Source organism: Rutidosis leptorrhynchoides, chromosome 1, assembly GCF_046630445.1.
Source record: "Rutidosis leptorrhynchoides isolate AG116_Rl617_1_P2 chromosome 1, CSIRO_AGI_Rlap_v1, whole genome shotgun sequence".
Lineage (NCBI taxonomy): Eukaryota > Viridiplantae > Streptophyta > Magnoliopsida > Asterales > Asteraceae > Rutidosis > Rutidosis leptorrhynchoides.
In genome coordinates, this window is record NC_092333.1 from 90,420,278 (window position 1) to 90,437,588 (window position 17,311).

Below are 17,311 nucleotides of genomic sequence, written 5' to 3' on the forward strand. Positions count from 1 at the left end.
TTATATTTAATATATATACCTTTTATGTATGTTACAATATACATGTAATATTAATTATATATAAAAGTCATATAATATTTATTTCAATAACAACTTAATTATTCTAGATATTATTTTATATTCTAACTCCAATGATTAAAGTATACTTTATTGATTTTTAAAATATTATAAATATACTTATATTTATATTTGTATATATATATATATATATATATATATATATATATATATTTACACCTAATTGTTCGTGAATCGTCGGAAATAGTCAAAGGTCAAATATTTCATGTAAAAGGTTCAAAAATTTTGAGACTCAACTTTACAGACTTTGCTTATCGTGTCGAAATCATATAAAGTTTAAGTTTAAATTTGGTGGGAAATTTCCGGGTCGTCACAGTAGCTACCCGTTAAAGAAATTTCGTCTCGAAATTTGAGTGTGGTTGTTACGGTTAACGATAAATATGTTTTCATGACGAATATGAATTGATATAGAATTTTATCATCATTGAGTAATACCGATTAGATAATTCGATTATTCGAAGCGTACGAGTGAAGCTGTCACAAAAGAGTGAAATGAGAAAGACAAGTTTCATCATAACTTTTGACTAGTCATGGTTGAATTCAGAAAATAAGGTTCGTCTTAACTTCTGATGTTGTCTCGATTGAATTCTGAAATTCAAGGGATTTAAAGAAAATCTTCGAAATCTGACAGATTTGATTCTTCGGCGAATAAGGAAATTAAGATCTCTATAATTAAATACGGTGGTCTGCCTCGATTTCTCTGTCTGATATTTCCATTATAAATTAAGCTCTTCCGTTCCATTATTCTCACCATTACTATACTCTCTTTCTTAGTTCATACCTTCAAAAGATTGTGGAAATGCTTAATCCAATTCTAATCCTTGATATTTTCCTAATTATCATTTCTGTCATCCTTCTTTTCAATCTTCCACCAGAAAAATCTTTTTACTTCTACTATTATCTTGTGGTGATACTATTTTTATTTATACCGTGTCTTTATATTGCTATTCGTATTAATATCTACGGTTTATAATTTATTTGTTGTTATCGGGCTTTATATTTTCTCTTATATTTTGGAGTTCCTACTTTCGTCTTCTATAATATTGTCATTCACAGTTAATGTTCTCTCTTATTTGCTACGATTTATACCCCCTTCTATTTCGGAGCTCCGTGCTTTTGTTTTCTTTTCGCAAATAATGGTCCAGAATCCGTAGGTGTGAAATTTCGAATGAACTCAATGTTCTAAACAAGAAAGAATGAAATCACACGATTTGATTTATCAAATTACCAGAATCACTGAGAATAGAACTATCAAGAATATAATTTCTTGATATGTTCAGAAGTTAAGCAGAATGAAAGAGTTATGTAACATGGCACATGATGACGTTATGATCTGTGAATCATCACGTCCCATTAGAAACTCAGCATGACTTACTGTAATATAATCACGTTGATCAAGTGTCATTATATTATGCTAACTCATGCATCAGTTCCCAACATTACTTCAATAACATTCATATTTTAAGCTCGAAAGTTTACAGAATATAGAAACTAACAGTTTCTATATGATGTAACACTGATAGCACGAAGAGATTAATGATTTTAGATAAGAATAATTATGAAAATATCTTCATAAATATGGAGGATATTTATAATGAAAGATACGATGATATCTTGAAATTTCTAATATCGAAGGACGGTGAAGAAAATTTGTTCGCAAGAGCTTGGAGTCAGAAGCAAGGTATTCGCTAAAGATTTCATTAGAAACAGAATCATCAGGATTCTTAATGTACAAGTTTAGTCCTTGTGATTTGTTCAGAGACTCCTTCGTAGTTTGCTCAATCTGTTTTTCAGTTTCAAACTTTTTCTGAGCTTTGCCAACATAAAATTCTTTATCATCAACTTTTGGCTGTTGAGGTCGTTTACAGTTTTTGTTGCTTCATTCAACTTTTCAAAATTCAGAGTATTAATTCGTAGACTGGATGCTTTTCAGAATTTCAGAATGGAAGATCATAGTTCTAAGAGATAAATGTTATATGGATACATATAACTGTTGATGTGGAAACGTTGCGAGACTCACAATACAGATTTGCTGATTTCCGATAATTGGTATGGCATTTCTTGTTACAAGATGTGGATGAGTACATGATGAGACTTCAATAAATAAATATAGTGATTTGTTGGAGGAATTTAAACCAAGGAGCGACGAGGTTGCTGGTACATCTGCTGGTGATATGGTGGAATATAAAAGGTTCTCCGGTAATGATGACGACAGGAAAACTTATATATCGAGGTTATAATTGAAATGTCCCGTTCTTATTGATTAAAAACGTTCCATATTAATTGATTTCGTTGCGAGGTTTTAACCTCTATATGAGACGTTTTTCAAAGACTGCATTCATTTTTAAAACACCATAACCTTTATAAAGGTTTAAAAAGCTTTACGTAGATTATCAAATAATGATAATCTAAAATATCCTGGTTACACACGACCATTACATAATGGTTTACAATACAAATATGTTACATCGAAATCAGTTTCTTGAATGCAGTTTTTACACAATATCATACAAACATGGACTCCAAATCTTGTCCTTATTTTAGTATGCAACAGCGGAAGCTCTTAATATTCACCTGAGAATAAACATGCTTTAAACGTTAACAAAAATGTTGGTGAGTTATAGGTTTAACCTATATATATCAAATCGTAATAATAGACCACAAGATTTCATATTTCAATACACATCCCATACATAGAGATAAAAATCATTCATATGGTGAACACCTGGTAACCGACAATAACAAGATGCATTTTTAAGAATATCCCCATCATTCCGGGACACCCTTCGGATATGATATAAATTTTGAAGTACTAAAGCATCCGGTACTTTGGATGGGGTTTGTTAGGCCCAATAGATCTATCTTTAGGATTCGCGTCAATTAGGGTGTCTGTTCCCTAATTCTTAGATTACCAGACTTAATAAAAAGGGGCATATTCGATTTCGATAATTCAACCATAGAATGTAGTTTCACGTACTTGTGTCTATTTTGTAAATCATTTATAAAACCTGCATGTATTCTCATCCCAAAAATATTAGATTTTAAAAGTGGGACTATAACTCACTTTCACAGATTTTTACTTCGTCGGGAAGTAAGACTTGGCCACTGGTTGATTCACGAACCTATAACAATATATACATATATATCAAAGTATGTTTAAAATATATTTACAACACTTTTAATATATTTTGATGTTTTAAGTTTATTAAGTCAGCTGTCCTCGTTAGTAACCTACAACTAGTTGTCCACAGTTAGATGTACAGAAATAAATCGATAAATATTATCTTGAATCAATCCACGACCCAGTGTATACGTATCTCAGTATTGATCACAACTCAAACTATATATATTTTGGAATCAACCTCAACCCTGTATAGCTAACTCCAACATTCACATATAGAGTGTCTATGGTTGTTCCGAAATATATATAGATGTGTCGAAATGATAGGTCGAAACATTGTATACGTGTCTATGGTATCTCAAGATTACATAATATATAATACAAGTTGATTAAGTTATGGTTGGAATAGATTTGTTACCAATTTTCACGTAGCTAAAATGAGAAAAATTATCCAATCTTGTTTTACCCATAACTTCTTCATTTTAAATCCGTTTGAGTGAATCAAATTGCTATGGTTTCATATTGAACTCTATTTTATGAATATAAACAGAAAAGTATAGGTTTATAGTCGGAAAAATAAGTTACAAATCGTTTTTGTAAAGGTAGTCATTTCAGTCGAAAGAACGACGTCTAGATGACCATTTTAGAAAACATACTTCCACTTTGAGTTTAACCATAATTTTTGGATATAGTTTCATGTTCATAATAAAAATCATTTTCTCAGAATAACAACTTTTAAATCAAAGTTTATCATAGTTTTTAATTAACTAACCCAAAACAGCCCGCGGTGTTACTATGACGGCGTAAATCCGGTTTTACGGTGTTTTTCGTGTTTCCAGGTTTTAAATTATTAAGTTAGCATATCATATAGATATAGAACATGTGTTTAGTTAATTTTAAAAGTCAAGTTAGAAGGATTAACTTTTGTTTGCGAACAAGTTTAGAATTAACTAAACTATGTTCTAGTGATTACGAGTTTAAACCTTCGAATAAGATAGTTTTATATATATGAATCGAATGATGTTATGAACATCATTACTACCTCAAGTTTAGTAGGTAAACCTACTGGAAGTGACAAGAAATGATCTAGCTTGAAAGGATCTTGGATGGCTTGAAAGTTCTTGAAGTAGGATCATGACAAAAAAACAAGTTCAAGTAAGATTTTTACTCGAATTAAGATAGTTTATAGTTATAGAAATTGAATCAAAGTTTGAATATGAATATTACCTTGAATAAGAAAGATAACCTACTGTATATAACAAAGGTTTCTTGATCTTAGATGATTACTTGGAATGGATTAGAAAGCTTGGAAGTAAATTAGTAAACTTGAAGGGATTTTTAGAGTGTTCTTGAAGTGTTCTTCCTATGATGATTATACCTTGTTTCTTGAAGTGATTTTTGATGAAGATGATGATTAACTACTGGAAAAATACGTTCATAATAGTGTGGGTGTGTTGAGAGAGAATTAGAAAGAGAATTGGAAGTGAAATGGAGTGAATGATGAGTGGTAATTGGTGAGTGTTGAGTGGGGTTAAAAGGAGTTCTAGTTAGTTGACTAGCTCATGGTAGAAGTTAAAATTGATTAGTCATACATGACATAATCAAGAGTGGAATCCCATGCTAGTTCCTATTGGTATATACCCATAGTAAGTACGTTTTGAAGCTGTGTATAATACGGGTAAAAATACGACTAGAATTCTTGATGAAAGAAAAGAATGGGAAAGTAACTGTACCCATTTTTGTTAAGTATGAGTGTTTTGATATATGTCTTGAAGTCTTCCAAAAGTATTTTAATACATCTAAATACACTACATGTATATACATTTTAACTGAGTCGTTAAGTCATCGTTAGTCGTTACATGTAAGTGTTGTTTTGAAACCTTTAAGTTAACGATCTCAATTAATGTTGTTAACCCATTGTTTATTATATCTAATGAGATGTTAAATTATTATATTATCATGATATTATGATATATTAATATATCTTAATATGATATATATACATTTAAATGTCGTTACAACGATAATCGTTACATATATGTCTCGTTTCGAAATCCTTAAGTTAGTAGTCTTGTTTATATGTATATAACTCATTGTTAATATATTTATGGAGATACTTACTTATTATAATCTCATGTTAACCATATGTATATCCATATATATATCGTCATGTCGTTTTTACAAGTTTTAACGTTCGTGAATCGCCGATCAACTTGGGTGGTCAATTGTCTATATGAAACATATTTCAATTAATCAAGTCTTAACAATTTTGATTGCTTAAAATGTTGGAAATATTTAATCATGTAAATATCAATCTCAATTAATATATATAAACATGGAAAAGTTCGGGTCACTACAGTACCTACCCGTTAAATAAATTTCGTCCCGAAATTTTAAGCTGTTGAAGGTGTTGACGAATCTTCTGGAAATAGATGCAGGTATTTCTTCTTCATCTGATCTTCACGCTCCCAGGTGAACTCGGGTCCTCTACGAGCATTCCATCGAACCTTAACAATTGGTATCTTGTTTTGCTTAAGTCTTTTAACCTCACGATCCATTATTTCGACGGGTTCTTCGATGAATTGGAGTTTTTCGTTTATTTGGATTTCATCTAACGGAATAGTGAGATCTTATTTAGCAAAATATTTCTTCAAATTCGAGACGTGGAAAGTGTTATGTACAGCCACGAGTTGTTGAGGTAACTCAAGTCGGTAAGCTACTGGTCCGACACGATCAATAATCTTGAATGGTCCAATATACCTTGGATTTAATTTCCCTCGTTTACCAAATCGAACAACGCCTTTCCAAGGTGCAACTTTAAGCATGACCATCTCTCCAATTTCAAATTCTATATCTTTTTTTTAATGTCAGCGTAGCTCTTTTGTCGACTTTGGGCGGTTTTCAACCGTTGTTGAATTTGGATGATCTTCTCGGTAGTTTCTTGTATAATCTCTGGACCCGTAATCTGTCTATCCCCCACTTCACTCCAACAAATTGGAGACCTGCACTTTCTACCATAAAGTGCTTCAAACGGCGCCATCTCAATGCTTGAATGGTAGCTGTTGTTGTAGGAAAATTCTGCTAACGGTAGATGTCGATCCCAACTGTTTCCGAAATCAATAACACATGCTCGTAGCATGTCTTCAAGCGTTTGTATCGTCCTTTCGCTCTGCCCATCAGTTTGTGGATGATACGCAGTACTCATGTCTAGACGAGTTCCTAATGCTTGCTGTAATGTCTGCCAGAATCTTGAAATAAATCTGCCATCCCTATCAGAGATAATAGAGATTGGTATTCCATGTCTGGAGACGACTTCCTTCAAATACAGTCGTGCTAACTTCTCCATCTTGTCATCTTCTCTTATTGGCAGGAAGTGTGCTGATTTGGTGAGACGATCAACTATTACCCAAATAGTATCAAAACCACTTGCATTCCTTGGCAATTTAGTGATGAAATCCATGGTAATGTTTTCCCATTTCCATTCTGGGATTTCGGGTTGTTGAAGTAGACCTGATGGTTTCTGATGCTCAGCTTTGACCTTAGAACACGTCAAACATTCTCCTACGTATTTAGCAACATCGGCTTTCATACCCGGCCACCAAAAATGTTTCTTGAGATCCTTGTACATCTTCCCCGTTCCAGGATGTATTGAGTATCTGGTTTTATGAGCTTCTCTAAGTACCATTTCTCTCATATCTCCAAATTTTGGTACCCAAATCCTTTCAGCCCTATACCGGGTTCCGTCTTCCCGAATATTAAGATGCTTCTCCGATCCTTTGGGTATTTCATCCTTTAAATTTCCCTCTTTTAAAACTCCTTGTTGCGCCTCCTTTATTTGAGTAGTAAGGTTATTATGAATCATTATATTCATAGATTTTACTCGAATGGGTTCTCTGTCCTTCCTGCTCAAGGCATCGGCTACCACATTTGCCTTCCCCGGGTGGTAACGAATCTCAAAGTCGTAATCATTCAATAATTCAATCCACCTACGCTGCCTCATATTCAGTTGTTTCTGATTAAATATGTGTTGAAGACTTTTGTGGTCGGTATATATAATACTTTTGACCCCATATAAGTAGTGCCTCCAAGTCTTTAATGCAAAAACAACCGCGCCTAATTCCAAATCATGCGTCGTATAATTTTGTTCGTGAATCTTCAATTGTCTAGACGCATAAGCAATCACCTTCGTTCGTTGTATTAATACACAACCGAGACCTTGCTTTGATGCATCACAATAAATCACAAAATCATCATTCCCTTCAGGCAATGACAATATAGGTGCCGTAGTTAGCTTTTTCTTCAATAACTGAAACGCTTTCTCTTGTTCATCATTCCATTCAAATTTCTTCCCTTTATGCGTTAATGCAGTCAAGGGTTTTGCTATTCTGGAAAAGTCTTGGATGAACCTTCTGTAGTAACCAGCTAGTCCTAAAAACTGGCGTATGTGTTTCGGAGTTTTCGGGGTTTCCCACTTTTCAACAGTTTCTATCTTTGCCGGATCCACCTTAATACCTTCTTTGTTCACTATGTGACCGAGGAATTGAACTTCTTCCAACCAAAATGCACACTTTGAAAACTTAGCGTACAATTTTTCCTTCCTCAATACTTCTAACACCTTTCTCAAATGTTCACAGTGTTCTTGGTCATTCTTTGAGTAAATACGTATGTCATCAATGAAAACAATGACAAATTTGTCAAGGTATGGTCCACACACTCGGTTCATAAGGTCCATGAACACAGCTGGTGCATTAGTTAAACCAAATGGCATGACCATAAACTCATAATGACCGTAACGTATTCTGAAAGCAGTCTTTGGAATATCATCTTCTTTCACCCGCATTTGATGATACCCGGAACGTAAGTCAATCTTTGAATAAACAGACGAGCCTTGTAGTTGATCAAATAAGTCGTCGATTCTCGGTAGTGGGTAGCGGTTCTTGATGGTAAGTTTGTTCAACTCTCGGTAGTCGATACACAACCTGAATGTACCATCTTTCTTCTTGACAAACAAAACAGGAGCTCCCCACGGTGATGTGCTTGGTCGAATGAAACCACGCTCTAAAAGTTCTTATAATTGGCTTTGCAGTTCTTTCATCTCGCTGGGTGCGAGTCTGTAAGGAGCACGAGCTATTGGTGCAGCTCCTGGTACAAGATCTATTTGAAATTCAACGGATCGATGTGGGGGTAATCCCGGTAATTCTTTCGGAAATACATCGGGAAATTCTTTTGCGACGGGAACATCATTGATGCTCTTTTCTTCAGTTTGTACTTTCTCGACGTGTGCTAGAACAGCATAGCAACCTTTTCTTATTAGTTTTTGTGCCTTCAAATTACTAATAAGATGTAGCTTCGTGTTGCCCTTTTCTCCGTACACCATTAAGGGTTTTCCTTTTTCTCGTATAATGCGAATTGCATTTTTGTAACAAACGATCTCTGCTTTCACTTCTTTCAACCAGTCCATACCGATTATTACATCAAAACTCCCTAACTCTACTGGTATCAAATCAATCTTAAATGTTTCGCTAACCAGTTTAATTTCTCGATTCCGACATATATTATCTGCTGAAATTAATTTACCATTTGCTAATTCGAGTAAAAATTTACTATCCAAAGGCGTCAATGGACAACTTAATTTAGCACAAAAATCTCTACTCATATAGCTTCTATCCGCACCCGAATCAAATAAAACGTAAGCAGATTTATTGTCAATAAGAAACGTACCCGTAACAAGCTCCGGGTCTTCCTGTGCCTCTGCCGCATTAATATTGAAAACTCTTCCGCGGCCTTGTCCATTCGTGTTCTCCTGGTTCGGGCAATTTCTAATAATGTGGCCCGGTTTTCCACACTTATAACAAACTACATTGGCATAACTTGCTCCGACACTACTTGCTCCGCCATTACTCGTTCCGACACCATTTGTTCCTTTCGTTCTGTTAACCCCTGGTCCGTAGACATCACACTTCGCCGCGCTATGACCATTTCTTTTACACTTGTTGCAAAATTTGGTGCAGAACCCCGAGTGATACTTTTCACACCTTTGGCATAGCTGCTTCTGATTGTTGTTGTTGTTGTTGCGGTTATTATTGTTGTTGGGATGATTGTTGTAGTTGCTGTTGTTGTTGTTGTTGTTGTTGTTGTTGTTGTTGTTGTTGTTGTTGTTGGGCCGTTTGTTGTAGTTGCGGTTGATGTTGCGATTGTTGGGATAATTGTTGCGATTATTGTTGTAATTGTTGTTGTTGTATTGGTGATTCTTATCACCGTTTTCCTCCCACTTTCTTTTGACTTGCTTCACATTGGCCTCTTCAGCAGTCTGTTCTTTAATTCTTTCTTCAATCTGGTTCACTAGTTTGTGAGCCATTCTACATGCCTGTTGTATGGAGGCGGGCTCGTGTGAACTTATATCTTCTTGGATTCTTTCCGGTAATCCTTTCACAAACGCGTCGATCTTCTCTTCCTCATCTTCGAATGCTCCCGGACACAATAGGCACAATTCTGTGAATCGTCTTTCATATGTGGTAATATCAAATCCTTGGGTTCGTAACCCTCTAAGTTCTGTCTTGAGCTTATTGACCTCGGTTCTGGGACGGTACTTCTCGTTCATCAAGTGCTTGAATGCTGACCACGGTAGTGCGTACGCATCGTCTTGTCCCACTTGCTCTAGATAGGTATTCCACCATGTTAACGCAGAACCTGTGAAGGTATGCGTAGCGTACTTCACTTTGTCCTCTTCAGTACACTTACTTATGGCAAACACCGATTCGACCTTCTCGGTCCACCGTTTCAATCCGATCGGTCCTTCGGTTCCATCAAATTCCAAAGGTTTGCAGGCAGTGAATTCTTTGTAGGTGCATCCTACACGATTTCCTGTACTGCTAGATCCAAGGTTATTGTTGGTATGTAGCGCAGCCTGTACTGCGGCTATGTTTGAAGCTAGAAAAGTACGGAATTCCTCTTCATTCATATTCACGGTGTGTCGAGTAGTCGGTGCCATTTCCTTCAAAATAGTCAAATGGAACAAGTTAATCATACAGAATATTAAGAGTAGTTAATAGTATATTGTAGCATAATATGAACTCATTTATAAAAGCTTTTTCTTCATATTAGCGTTTTATAAGTTTAAATTCGGGTAGTACCTACCCGTTAAGTTCATACTTAGTAGCTAATATACAATTCAACTACTACAATTCTATATGAAAAACTGATTATAATAATATTTCGCGTTCAAACTTTTACACAATATTTTACAAACTTACAATACCGCTTATTTTACATATAGCATGAAATATAGCACACAATAAATTTGATACAAGATGGTTGTGAAGATAATTCTAGCTAGTACACAAGTCGTTCAGCAAAGGCAATAAAGACACGTAATTCATACGTCCAGAAACAAGTCATGCATTCTGGTTTTACTAGGATTACTTCCCATCCTTGGTCTTGTGGAACATAACCGTTATGGCCGTTGATAAGACAGCGTGTTGTAACGTCGTCAAAGGGACGAGGGTTACGTAATGTCCAACAGTCCCGTAACAATCTAAAAACCTCATTTCTTACCCCAATTACCGACTCCGTCACTTGTGGGAACGTTTTGTTTAATAGTTGTAGGCCGATGTTCTTGTTCTCACTTTGGTGAGAAGCGAACATTACTAATCCGTAAGCATAACATGCTTCTTTATGTTGCATGTTAGCCGCTTTTTCTAAATCACGAAGTCCAATATTCGGATATATTGAGTCAAAATAATTTCTTAACCCATTGCGTAAAATAGCATTTGGGTTCCCCGCAATATATGCGTCAAAGTAAACACATCGTAACTTATGGATTTCCCAATGTGATATCCCCCATCTTTCGAACGAAAGCCTTTTATAAACCAAGGCATTCTTGGAACGTTCTTCGAATGTCTTACAAATTGATCTCGCCTTAAATAGTTGTGCCGAAGAATTCTGACCGACTCTAGACAAGATTTCATCAATCATGTCTCCGGGTAGGTCTCTTAAAATATTGGGTTGTCTATCCATTTTGTGTTATTATACTGTAAAATAGACAAGAGTTAGATTCGTAAAAAAAATACTTATTAATACAAGCAATTTTTACATATATCATAAAGCATAAGCACACTATATTACATATATTACACCACACGAATACAACTATCTTATTCCGACTCACTTGTTTCTTCTTCTTCGGTTTTGGTTCGTTTTGCCAAGTTTCTATGGATATATGATGTTCCCCTAATACGAGCCGTAATTTTCCACATTGGTTTAGAAAAACCTGGTGGTTTAGAGGTTCCCGGGTCATTGTTACAACTTAAGGACTTCGGGGGTTGACGATACATATAAAGTTCATCGGGGTTGGAATTAGATTTCTCTATTTTTATACCCTTTCCCTTATTATTTTCTTTTGCTTTTTAAATTCAGTTGGGGTAATTTCTATAACATCATCGGAATTCTCGTCAGAATCTGATTCATCGGAGAATTGGTAATCCTCCCAATATTTTGCTTCCTTAGCGGAAACACCATTGACCATAATTAACCTTGGTCGGTTGGTTGAGGATTTTCTTTTACTTAACCGTTTTATTATTTCCCCTACCGGTTCTATTTCTTCATCCGGTTCCGATTCTTCTTCCGGTTCCGATTCTTCTTCTGGTTCCGACTCTTCTTCCGGTTCCTCTTCGGGAACTTGTGAATCAGTCCACGAATCATTCCAATTTACATTTGACTCTTCATTATTATTAGGTGAGTCAATGGGACTTGTTCTAGAGGTAGACATCTATCACATAATATCAAACGCATTAAGAGATTAATATATCACATAATATTCACATGTTAAAAATATATAGTTTCCAACAAAATTTGTTAAGCAATCATTTTTCAAGTAAACACGGTCGAAGTCCAGACTCACTAATGCATCCTAACAAACTCGATAAGACACACTAATGCAAAATTCTGGTTCTCTAAGACCAACGCTCGGATACCAACTGAAATGTCCCGTTCTTATTGATTAAAAACGTTCCATATTAATTGATTTCGTTGCGAGGTTTTAACCTCTATATGAGACGTTTTTCAAAGACTGCATTCATTTTTAAAACACCATAACCTTTATAAAGGTTTAAAAAGCTTTACGTAGATTATCAAATCATGATAATCTAAAATATCCTGTTTACACACGACCATTACATAATGGTTTACAATACAAATATGTTACATCGAAATCAGTTTCTTGAATGCAGTTTTTACACAATATCATACAAACATGGACTCCAAATCTTGTCCTTATTTTAGTATGCAACAGCGGAAGCTCTTAATATTCACCTGAGAATAAACATGCTTTAAACGTTAACAAAAATGTTGGTGAGTTATAGGTTTAACCTATATATATCAAATCGTAATAATAGACCACAAGATTTCATATTTCAATACACATCCCATACATAGAGATAAAAATCATTCATATGGTGAACACCTGGTAACTGACAATAACAAGATGCATTTTTAAGAATATCCCCATCATTCCGGGACACCCTTCGGATATGATATAAATTTCGAAGTACTAAAGCATCCGGTACTTTGGATGGGGTTTGTTAGGCCCAATAGATCTATCTTTAGGATTCGCGTCAATTAGGGTGTCTGTTCCCTAATTCTTAGATTACCAGACTTAATAAAAAGGGGCATATTCGATTTAGATAATTCAACCATAGAATGTAGTTTCACGTACTTGTGTCTATTTTGTAAATCATTTATAAAACCTGCATGTATTCTCATCCCAAAAATATTAGATTTTAAAAGTGGGACTATAACTCACTTTCACAGATTTTTACTTCGTCGGGAAGTAAGACTTGGCCACTGATTGATTCACGAACCTATAACAATATATACATATATATTAAAGTATGTTTAAAATATATTTACAACACTTTTAATATATTTTGATGTTTTAAGTTTATTAAGTCAGCTGTCCTCGTTAGTAACCTACAACTAGTTGTCCACAGTTAGATGTACAGAAATAAATCGATAAATATTATCTTGAATCAATCCACGACCCAGTGTATACGTATCTCAGTATTGATCACAACTCAAACTATATATATTTTGGAATCAACCTCAACCCTGTATAGCTAACTCCAACATTCACATATAGAGTGTCTATGGTTGTTCCGAAATATATATAGATGTGTCGAAATGATAGGTCGAAACATTGTATACGTGTCTATGGTATCTCAAGATTACATAATATATAATACAAGTTGATTAAGTTATGGTTGGAATAGATTTGTTACCAATTTTCACGTAGCTAAAATGAGAAAAATTATCCAATCTTGTTTTACCCATAACTTCTTCATTTTAAATCCGTTTGAGTGAATCAAATTGCTATGGTTTCATATTGAACTCTATTTTATGAATATAAACAGAAAAGTATAGGTTTATAGTCGGAAAAATAAGTTACAAGTCGTTTTTGTAAAGGTAGTCATTTCAGTCGAAAGAACGACGTCTAGATGACCATTTTAGAAAACATACTTCCACTTTGAGTTTAACCATAATTTTTGGATATAGTTTCATGTTCATAATAAAAATCATTTTCTCAGAATAACAACTTTTAAATCAAAGTTTATCATAGTTTTTAATTAACTAACCCAAAACAGCCCGCGGTGTTACTATGACGGCGTAAATCCGGTTTTACGGTGTTTTTCGTGTTTCCAGGTTTTAAATTATTAAGTTAGCATATCATATAGATATAGAACATGTGTTTAGTTAATTTTAAAAGTCAAGTTAGAAGGATTAACTTTTGTTTGCGAACAAGTTTAGAATTAACTAAACTATGTTCTAGTGATTACGAGTTTAAACCTTCGAATAAGATAGTTTTATATATATGAATCGAATGATGTTATGAACATCATTACTACCTCAAGTTTAGTAGGTAAACCTACTGGAAGTGACAAGAAATGATCTAGCTTGAAAGGATCTTGGATGGCTTGAAAGTTCTTGAAGTAGGATCATGACAAAAAAACAAGTTCAAGTAAGATTTTTACTCGAATTAAGATAGTTTATAGTTATAGAAATTGAATCAAAGTTTGAATATGAATATTACCTTGAATAAGAAAGATAACCTACTGTATATAACAAAGGTTTCTTGATCTTAGATGATTACTTGGAATGGATTAGAAAGCTTGGAAGTAAATTAGTAAACTTGAAGGGATTTTTAGAGTGTTCTTGAAGTGTTCTTCCTATGATGATTATACCTTGATTCTTGAAGTGATTTTTGATGAAGATGATGATTAACTACTGGAAAAATACGTTCATAATAGTGTGGGTGTGTTGAGAGGGAATTAGAAAGAGAATTGGAAGTGAAATGGAGTGAATGATGAGTGGTAATTGGTGAGTGTTGAGTGGGGTTAAAAGGAGTTCTAGTTAGTTGACTAGCTCATGGTAGAAGTTAAAATTGATTAGTCATACATGACATAATCAAGAGTGGAATTCCATGCTAGTTCCTATTGGTATATACCCATAGTAAGTACGTTTTGAAGCTGTGTATAATACGGGTAAAAATACGACTAGAATTCTTGATGAAAGAAAAGAATGGGAAAGTAACTGTACCCATTTTTGTTAAGTATGAGTGTTTTGATATATGTCTTGAAGTCTTCCAAAAGTATTTTAATACATCTAAATACACTACATGTATATACATTTTAACTGAGTCGTTAAGTCATCGTTAGTCGTTACATGTAAGTGTTGTTTTGAAACCTTTAAGTTAACGATCTCAATTAATGTTGTTAACCCATTGTTTATTATATCTAATGAGATGTTAAATTATTATATTATCATGATATTATGATATATTAATATATCTTAATATGATATATATACATTTAAATGTCGTTACAACGATAATCGTTACATATATGTCTCGTTTCGAAATCCTTAAGTTAGTAGTCTTGTTTATATGTATATAACTCATTGTTAATATATTTATGGAGATACTTACTTATTATAATCTCATGTTAACCATATGTATATCCATATATATATCGTCATGTCGTTTTTACAAGTTTTAACGTTCGTGAATCGCCGATCAACTTGGGTGGTCAATTGTCTATATGAAACATATTTCAATTAATCAAGTCTTAACAATTTTGATTGCTTAAAATGTTGGAAACATTTAATCATGTAAATATCAATCTCAATTAATATATATAAACATGGAAAAGTTCGGGTCACTACAATAATAAGGCTAATTCGAATGGAAGTCGAAGTCGACTTGCTGGAGCTGTGACAAAATTGGCTACTTTGGAAAAGAATTGCAAAGTGATTTTCGGTAATAACAAAGCCAAAGGAGCTAATACAGATACGGGTTAAACGTTTACTCAAGTTCTGAATGTTTTCAAGTGCATAACTATATGCATATATTTTCCGTAGATGAAGTGTGGTTGATTCATCCTCTCGATTGAGGTGTTTTCAAGAATCATGTAAGGTTTGAACGTAGATTATAATCGTCAAGATACAAGTGAGGTTTAAGATGAAGTCAAGTGGCAAACTTGAAGAATTGTTTAGTTTCATATATTATAATCAATATTTTAATTCATTTTAATTGTCCAATGTCATTAGTCCACAGTCGATAATCCACAGTTAACAGTCCAATAATTTATATATAATTTAATATATAATATTTGAATTAATTAATACGTATCGTGACCCGTGTACATGTCTCAGACTCGATCACAACTCAAACTATATATATTATTGTAGAATCAACCTCAACCCTGTATAGCTAACTCCAACATTACTGCATATAGAGTGTCTATGGTTATTCCAAATAATATATATAGATGCGTCGATATGATATGTCAAAACCTTGTATACGTGTCCCGATATTTAAAGTGCGTAAAATAAATAACAGAAATTAAATGACGATAAATAAAATTGCGAGAATTAAAATTGCGATAATTAAATTGCGATAAATAATTTGCGATAAATAAATGTAATAAGGAATTAACAGTTAGCTAGGAAAAGTTAGCTAGGAATAGTTAGCATGGATTCTTAACAAAATTTCTCATAGTTAATTTGTTTGTTTCTAACAAATTTTATTTCTGTCTAATATTTTCTTCATTATGCCACTTGTTGGATTCTGATAGGTCAAAATCCAAATATGAAATTGAATGAAAATGGTTATTCTATGGTGAACGGATTCGTATATCGGTAGATGTAAGTAGGATAATAAATGACTGTTGAATCAGATTCGAAGAATGTACAGTATAACTTATTAAAGTGAAATCTAAATATTCCTCGGGTATTACCTACCCGTTAAAATATTTTCACCATTAACAGTTTGTACACATGAATTTTTAATTACAATCTTTATGAAAACATATATACATATATATTTTCTTCAGATGTAATCATGAATTTAATGAGTCAATATGATATTAAACTCATTTAATTTACCGTTAGAATAAGAATATATAATCTCTAGACATTAGAGATTACATAATCGCCATGTTGAACGAAGATAAATGATGTAGAATGATATGTAGAATGCTAATTATACTCGAGGTACAGGATGAGATGTTGAGGCATGGATTGTTGATGGTACTGGTGCTGTTATTAATAGTACTGTTGGTGCACGTGATGTTATTGAAGCTGGTAAATTTTGCACCATATTCTCCAAATTGATTACTCGAGCGCGAAATTCGTTGACTTCTTCTATTATTCCGGGATGATTGTCGGTCGGAACGAGCGGATGAATAAGGTTTAGAATTGTGGATAGATTATAATCGTGTCGAGATACTCTAGAACTGAGGCTGAAAATGGTGTTTCAGATAGATTCGCTGGTAAGTGTTTCAGGTTCTTCGCTAAGAGGGCAATTTGGTGGATGGAAGGGATCACCTTCTTCTTGCCTCCAATGATTAAGTAGGCTACGAATCCATCAAATGAATTGGGGATGGCTGATTGGCTGATTCATTCTGGTGACACTACTTTCGGAGCTTAGGCGAAACTCCATATCGGAATAGCTGTCGGAATCCGAGGAATTCGAACTGGTTGAGGGATTCATCTCGTACGATCAGATGATGGATTTTTGATAAGAAATAGATTATATGATGTAGATTAGTACCCTGCAATACA